The 7,281-nt window shown below is 37.1% G+C and overlaps 1 pseudogene; it reads right to left on the bottom strand.

Annotated features, from left to right (window-relative positions):
• Window positions 1–3,341: 3,341 nt before the first annotated feature.
• Window positions 3,342–5,502, bottom strand: LOC147509714 (anthocyanidin 3-O-glucosyltransferase 7 pseudogene; annotated as a pseudogene).
• Between the last annotated feature and the right edge of the window lie 1,779 nt (window positions 5,503–7,281).

Below are 7,281 nucleotides of genomic sequence, written 5' to 3'. Positions count from 1 at the left end.
CGGGAAGGGGAGATTGTTGGAGTTATCCCTCACATGAAGAGAGGAGAGAAATCAGTTCAGCTTGTGTGGAAAAGCAAAAGCGCGCCACGTGCCCTCCACAAGCTATTCTGAAGCGTGCCCCAGGCTAAAATGCTTGGATATCATCCAAGGCAAGAGCGCGTCCCGCACCCTCCACAGGTAAATCTTAAGCGCGCCTCGCGCTCAAGCGCCTGGACATCATCCAAGGCAAGAGCGCGCCCCGTGCCCATGCCTATTTTGGCAAGATTCTATTTTTGTGGAACCGCGAGTTTTGCATTATATGTTGGGGTTTTTGGCAAAACCTAACACACGAGAGACAACACAAAAGTCAGAGAAAACCCAATCTTGAAAGCTATCAAGATTGAGATATAACCTTTACAGAGATACAACCCTGTAAAGAGATAGGAGTGATCTAGTAAGGTGAGAGACTACAAGGAGTGATTGTAATCTTCCTTCCGACTTTATATAAGGACTAGCTCTTGTGGAAGTACGCACCATTGGCCGAACCACGGTATATTTTTGTGTTGTGGTTTGCTCTTACTGCTTTACATTATTATCTGTTGTTAATAGTTGTTTAGCGAGTTGGGCATGTTAGTTTGGTTGTATGGATTATTTAGATTGTTGATTAGAGTTTAATTGAGTTCAAATACAAGTTATCTGTGTAGTGGGGAATCGATTGGTATTGGTATTAACCCCAACAGTGATGGGCTTGTTTTCTTGTTTTACTTTTACTTTGATTGTCTAAAATAAGGAAAACAAATGGGTTTTTACAAGTTTGTTCGTTGTAACAGAATACCCAATAACACATTTACTTTTGTCTAGACTTGGTACCACCACATCAAATCTTTTAAAAGTTGGGTAATACACATCGTCTTCAACCTATTCCCAATCGGTTTTGATCGCCTTCAACCTCTCCCTCTTCTCTCCATCGGCTATCAGAGAAGCTCTCTCTCTTATCTCTCGACTCTCGAGCTCTCGACAATGATTTGAAAATGAAAAGATTGGATGGGTTCTTCCCGGATCGCAGTTTGGAGGCTAGAGCATGAAGATGAGCAATTAAACAAAGGGTAAGAGTGGTACTTTCGTCACTTTCACCACTTCAATTCATCATTCAGGAGAAACTTTAAAGCGAATGTTTGAAGTCCAATTTAGTCATTGAACGCTTAAACCATTTAGAAAAAACAAACAACATTTTGTGTTGCTGAATGCTAAAACTTAAGTTTCAGAGGTGCTGAATGCTGAAACTAAAAAAAACAAACAACTCCTAAAGCATAGCTTTTGTTTTTTATAAATTATATGGTCAATAACTCTAAATAAGTATCCCAAGGATGTCCAGAATTAAATGTTTATCAATTCCTAGCCCTCATACCATGGCGATAGTGATTGCTTCATAGACACTTACCAATTTTAGAGCATCATCAACGCGTTGTGATAAAAAAATTGATATACGTCAGCTTTTTGTGTCAGTTTCAATTGCTATAATCTCGTTATGTACCAATGCATTCTTTCTAAATTTTTAGTTTCTATTTAGGATAGGACTAGTTGTACTGTCCCAATTGAAACCAATTTTTTTTTTAAAATGCGTGCATTTTTCTTATAGGTGAGATAAACTAAAGCCCCGTCATTTTAATCACCCAATCAAAAATCATTTTTTCACCCAAATTTGATTATGATTTTTTGTAATGGATCAACATTGTCGAGCTGGATGTAAGAGGACCCTTTTGCGTGGGTCAAAGAGTTCAAATCCTCATGAAAACAAAGATGAACTTATACCATAAAATGATTTCAAATTTCCACCTACAATCAGTATTGCGAATAATCCGACGTTGACTCCTGATCCGGATAACCATGTTTCGTGTTTATAAAATACTGAAGGATTCGATTAACTTTTATTTAAAATTCTGTTTAGAATTTATCGTATACTAAATGCTTGATTAAAGGCCTCAATGTGTTGAAAATGAATACTCCCAAATGGAGATGCGCAATGCCAAGCGTGAAAGACTTTTGGAGACACCTAGAGCAAAGACAAGACAATATGGTGCACATAAGAGAATGAATATATATTCTAAACACCATTTAGTCTTCTAATATTGTGTTCGAGCATTCAGACCAATCGTCCAATCATATTTGCAGTGGCGGAGCGATATGGTGGCACACCGCACACACTTTTCATCTTCCATGTATTGAGATTAGTATAGTATCACACCACTTGACTTTACAATGTTAACGGGTTTAATTGTGGGCTTCAAAGAAAGTGTGGACTCAAACAAAGAAACATACGTTTTGCCGCAGTTTTCCGCTTTTCATCGCTACTGAACGCACTAACAATCTTAAGTTCACGCTCAAAGATAAGATATTTATTACAATTCTTGCAAATTCTCAAAAATTGGTTCAATAAGGCTTTATTGTTTCTGTCTCCACGACTGTTGTTGTGCTTGAATATTTCATAAGTTCTATCCCAAATAACTCGTCTGGGTCCATAATTTGATAACACAACAACACGCTCCATTCCAACAATTGCAACCATATGTGTTTTACACAACAATTCATCTTCAGCAGGGATGAAATACAAACTACATATGTCTCGGACAAGGATGGCGCTCTATATTTTGTGAATTGGTAAGAGAAATATTAGTGAATTGGTACTCCATAATGAAAGAAGAAAAATGAGTGAAGTGGTGAGAATTGAGAGAGGCCAAATTGGCAATATGTGCGACGGAAAAACTTGTCCCGTCCGAGTCACTGCTATAATTATGAGTATTTTGGTTGTGAATTTAACAATTGCTATGATAGAAACGTGGTTGTCACATTGGCAACTGGTTTTAACAGCGCATTGATGATGCTAACTCTTATAACATTGATAGAAAAGAAAAGGGTTAGTTAGACTTAACCCTCCCCCGTTGCAATTAGTAACCCCCCTCTATTTTCAAAAAATATTAGTGATGCCCAAAATAAAAAAATCATCTCGGGGGGGGGGGGGGGGGGTAACTAACCCAAAAGAAAATGCAATTATCACAGCAACCACAGCCAAGAGACAAGAGCAGTAAGTGACGTTGAACGAGCTGTTCTTCGATTCTATTGGATCGGGAAATACGTTGTATACATATACGGATATACCTTGATTTTGAGTATCACTTGCATTTGGGTGGACAAGGTTAATACCATAGTGTATATTTATTGGCACTCAAAAAATAGACTCAATGTCAACGCGATCAACTGACAGAATATGGACCAAAATCCTCACAAATATAGGTAGAATCACCTTGTTCCATTGTTTCTCTCCTAGTACAGATCACACAATTTAACCTTCACAACTCAAGATATCCTACGTCCCCAACAGAATTTCTGGTCAAGCTTCTGGAAAAAGAAAAATACAGAGAAAGAAAAAAATACAGAAAAAGAATAGACAAGAAAAAGAACAAGAACAAGTAATTGCTTGCATTCTCTCATCTTCTGGTGACTATTTCCAGCAATGTGTTGAAATTCTTAGTAGTGCTACCTTCAGGTCCGACAGCACGTCTTGCTATTTGCTTTAGAGCCTCAACCTTCTGCCTCATTTTTTTCCCCTTTTCTTTACACAAGATGATTTCCAAAGCATCCAATGTTCCTTGTTTTGAGAAAACTCCATCACCAGCATTAACACCTATTTCCCATATGTCAGACACGAATCGTCCTATCAACATATGATCTCCAAAAAAGGGACGAAAGATGATCGGTACTCCACCCATGATACTTTCTAACACCGAGTTCCACCCGCAGTGTGTCACGTTCACTCCAACAGCTGAATGGTCTAGTACCTTCCATTGAGGAGTCCATGGGACAACCTTTCCTCTCTTACTAGTCCTTTCTAAGAAGCCTTCTGGCAAATGCACCTTTACACGATCTTTCAGGGACCATAGAAATGGTATACCACTTGCCTCTAGTCCTTCAGCTAACGCAGCTAACTCATGTGGTGGTGGTGTGGCTGATGTTCCAAAGCTAACGTATGCGACTGAAGCAGACTTCTGACTATCTAGCCATGGTAAACAGCCATATGGGTCATTGGCATCAGATTTTGATGGAGATGCCAGTGTCAGAGGCCCCAAGGCAACACACATTTTTGAATTTTGATTTCAAGTCCTCAATGACATGAGGCTCAAGTTCTTCAAACGTGTTAACAACAACAGCGTGGTGGCACGCATCATCTCTAATCCCGCCATATGCAACAACTTAGCGAAGTGTGATTCTGTATTTATACAGATCTCCGTGGTATATCACAAACACTTACAGATGACATTCCTGGAATAAAGCTGAGGACTTCGTTTCTCCCTGCAATAAATATGCGTGGCTCAGTACTACAAACACATTTGTACGTGAAACCACTTAAACTGTACACGGCGAGGATTATAACAAACTTTCTCGCAACTCAATCAATTAATAATAATTTTTCGAAGGGAAGGGCTCCTCAGTAAGCAGATATAGAATTTACTATGTAAACGAACTAATGATTGTTTTAGTGCACTTACAATTTTAGATTTTGGCTAATTTTTTGTTACGATATCTCCTAACTTAATTGTAGATTCTTATGGGGTAACTCCGTAACTACATAACATTCCCAAAAAATATCATAAGAATTTTCCCGAAGCAATCATTAGTTCGTTAAATTTTCACTGACTCTGTTTGGCTTGGTTAGAAAATTTAAAATAATTCGGTGGAGGTAACTTTAACAGTGAGGAGAACAAATCAACATTAATGAGTGTTTATGTGTCAAATTTATGTATGTCCATTTTCTAATATACAGTTATTTTGTTGTTCTGAAAATGATGAAAAACAACAAACCTTTTGATCTCAAGTTTCAGAGTAAGTATTTACGTACCATGAGTGTTTTCACGGATGGCATCGGTGTAGAAGTGGACCGACAATGAAGAAGCACCAGGTGCCCAAACGGGAACCCAGGGTACCCCCAACTCCGCAGCAATAATTCCGGTCATCCATAAAAAACCGTCGTTTGTCACACAGCTGATCTTCTTCTTTGTGTCCAATACCGCCTTCTCTATCGCCTTCCTAAAGTTATCCGGCGTGGCTTTAATGAAAAGATCCATCTCTTCGAAATGATTCCCAGAAAACACGTGGTTTGCAGGCACACCATCATCCACGTCGTATATCTTAATGTTGTCATAGCCAGAACAATCATTGGAAGATTCAAAGAGACTACGGTTGGATTTTGGAGTATTGAAGAATGAGAAGGTCACGTCTGGGGCAGCAATGGCTAACCTACGCGTGATGTTGAAGATTTGAGAGGCATGTGAGCCGAATGGGAAGGCTAATGCTGCCACGTGAGGTTGATTTTCAACCATGGCTACTTTTTGGAGATGGAGGAGAGTGTGCAGACCAGGTGGTGGTTTTAGGTGTTCTTTAGGAGAAGGACAGATTTGTGGCAACTGATGAATTCCTGATCAAATATATAGTTTGAGGATTATTAGGAAGGTACTTGATTGACCCGGTCATTCCTCAAATGTGTTCTGTACTACTTCTGTTTAGTGAACTTAAATAACGGCCTAGAACTTGCCAGTTGCAATACATGCACGTTTCTAGGTTCAAAAAATATAACATCCATCTTGCATCAAACACTCTAACAGACTTTCTGATGTTATATTAAGGAGTTGGGGTGGAAAATGGGCCGGCCCTAAATATTTAAAGCCCTTCAGATATTAAGGCCGGACTAGCCTAGTCCTAAAGTCAAAGATAGAGTCAGCCCTCAGATGTTTTTCTTCTTTTTATTTCATCAGTTTTAAAACTCATTTATATTTACAAAGATTTGCAAACTCAAAGTCCCACCACTTTGAAATTAGAATAACAACCAATCTAGTAATAATCCCTAATAAGTCCTACAATTTAAAATACACGTCCACAATCTAATGAATTGAAGTACATAGTATTTCAAAATTATAGTTAAAATGCACACGACACATTTTGGAAAGAGTTTTCACTGATATCAATTTGTTCTTCCTTGTACTCAAACATCACCAAAATTACATTTAGCATCGAAAAACACAAAAACAAATAAGAGTTTGGAATGAGCTTTTACTAATGTCAACCTATTTTTTATTAGGCTAGTGCTCATTATTCTTCTTGGCGGCTAGATTAGATGGGGAGTTGTGCGTGGTGATCGAGATAGAAACAATTAGGTTTACAAGTTTTTCTTATATAAGATAAGTTATTAGAAGTACATCCTATTGTAAGTGATAAATTACGAAAGACAGTGTTTTTTTAAATGACTACTAAAGGAAGGGCTTTTTGTGTCACTTTTTAAGTGACACAAGAAGTCACTTGTGTCACTTTTGAAACTAATTATGAAGTGACTTAGCAGTCACTGACATATAAAGTTCTACCAAAAGTGACACACCATAATAGGCTAGAAATTGGGCTCTAGACACTTTCTTTAGTGTGTTTTTTGTCTAGAGAAAGACCAATATTATATTTTGATTATACTCCAATTTTAATAACACGTCACTTTTTGGGTGTATTAACTGTTTTTAAAACTTTTTATTTTTCCTTTTTACCCTTTCATTTGTAACTGTCAATTTCTTCCACAAATAAATAATATGAAAATCTAATGTGCACAGACTGTAGGTGTGTGTGTCAATTGAGGCCACTCATCAAACAAGGGTGTGTGTGTATTGCTCCAAGATGTACTGCAATCAAATAATACAATTGTCTTATAAAAAAAAACCATTTGTCCTTTCACAATTTGAATTACATCAAACAAAGCTTAAACATGTTATTCAAAATTATACATTTTAAATTGTTAAAGCTGCATTGAAATTAGTTGTAATCAACATTACTTTTTTCCGTTTTTGAAGTTTATGTTTTCCACATTGTTTTGGTCTCTCCAGAAATTCATCTCACTTTTAATTTGAATTTTGTAGATTTCAGATTAATTTTAGTTATTTTGATTAACCCACTACTTTTTTGGTAACTAATTTAATTCGTAGCTTTTTTTTTGTTGGTAGTTGGCTTTTTAGTTGGGACTAATAAAAGAGGTCAAAATTGTAAAAGTCAATCTAAAATTTGAGACAGATGTCAAATTTCAGTTTTTATGGAGGAAAAACAAAAAAAAAGTTTGTTATTTCCTATGAACTTAAGAAATTTGCGTCTGTGTACTTATACCCAATTTTCTGAATAGGCTATTACTAACAGTCCAAAACCGTTACAAAAAATATTTGTAACGCTTTTTATCCGTAACAGTTTGGGCGTGGATAATCTGTTACAAATATTTGTAAC

This window comes from Coptis chinensis, chromosome 3 (genome assembly GCF_015680905.1).
Source record: "Coptis chinensis isolate HL-2020 chromosome 3, ASM1568090v1, whole genome shotgun sequence".
Classification (NCBI taxonomy): Eukaryota; Viridiplantae; Streptophyta; class Magnoliopsida; order Ranunculales; family Ranunculaceae; genus Coptis; species Coptis chinensis.
Note: the sequence above shows the minus strand (reverse complement) of the source record. Positions and strands in the feature narration are given on the sequence as shown.